This window comes from Anneissia japonica, unplaced genomic scaffold (genome assembly GCF_011630105.1).
Source record: "Anneissia japonica isolate Jap-2015-1 unplaced genomic scaffold, ASM1163010v1 scaffold163483_len948_cov99_single, whole genome shotgun sequence".
NCBI classification, from domain to species: domain Eukaryota; kingdom Metazoa; phylum Echinodermata; class Crinoidea; order Comatulida; family Comatulidae; genus Anneissia; species Anneissia japonica.
The window spans coordinates 1-948 of NW_022732569.1; the positions used below are offsets into that span (position 1 = coordinate 1).

The 948-nt window shown below is 36.0% G+C and overlaps 2 non-coding genes across 2 annotated transcripts; one reads left to right on the plus strand and one right to left on the minus strand.

Annotated features, from left to right (window-relative positions):
- Positions 1 to 191: 191 nt before the first annotated feature.
- Positions 192 to 265, minus strand: Trnat-agu. Its single transcript has one exon. It is a non-coding gene; the product is annotated as a tRNA-Thr (tRNA).
- Positions 266 to 682: 417 nt separating this feature from the next.
- Positions 683 to 756, plus strand: Trnat-agu. The gene has a single exon. It is a non-coding gene; the product is annotated as a tRNA-Thr (tRNA).
- Positions 757 to 948: the final 192 nt, after the last annotated feature.

Sequence of the window (948 nt, forward strand, 5' to 3'; positions counted from 1 at the left end):
TCCTTGGGGCTTTAAGGATGTAACGTGCTATTTGAATTTGAAGGCGCTCTAACTTAGTTAAATCTAAGCTATCTAAGCTATCCTTTAGCTATTACATCATCTTATCAACATTTACAAATAGGTTGACCTACAGTAAAAAAAGGAAGAGCGAAGTAAAGGTAAAAAAAAAATAGTTCAAAAAATTTCAAAGAAGGCACTGCCCGGATTCGAACCGGGGATCTCCTGTTTACTAGACAGGCGCTTTAACCAACTAAGCCACAGCGCCAGTGGTGGTAGAAGCTCACTACCACTGACCTTTTTTGCTGAAAGGTAAAAAAAAACTTTTTAAATTGTGTTGAATGATGTTGCCTCATTCAACACAATTTTAAATTGTGGAGCCTTATTATTATGTTCTTCTTCAATACATTGTTTCTAACCGGAAATTAAGGAGCGTACATTTGAGTATATAGGGCCTACGTATCCATTTTACACAAGAAAGAATTAATTCTATTGCAGTAGAACATTAACAGAATGTGTTGGTTGAGAATGATGTTGACTGCATGTTATTTAAATTGAGACCTATCAGCCGGCGCTCTCATATTCATGCTGTGCCTTCCATTGAATCAAAAAATTAAACTCGATTATTTTTACCTTTACAGTCAAAAATGCCTAATAGTCAGTGGTACTGACCTCCAATACCACCGGCGCTGTGGCTTAGCTGGTTAAAGCGCCTGTCTAGTAAACAGGAGATCCCTGGTTCAAATCCGGGCAGTGCCTAAATGTTTTTGTATGCATTTTGTTTATGATAAAGTACCGGTAACATCACATTCTATTCCAATCTAAGTAGGCCTATTTTACATTTTTATTAGTAAGTCTTCATATTATTTTATTGGAAGAAACGTACTACGATATTATAATTACAATAACCAGCAACTGAAATCAAAGTCACTCATTATTATGGTTGAACAC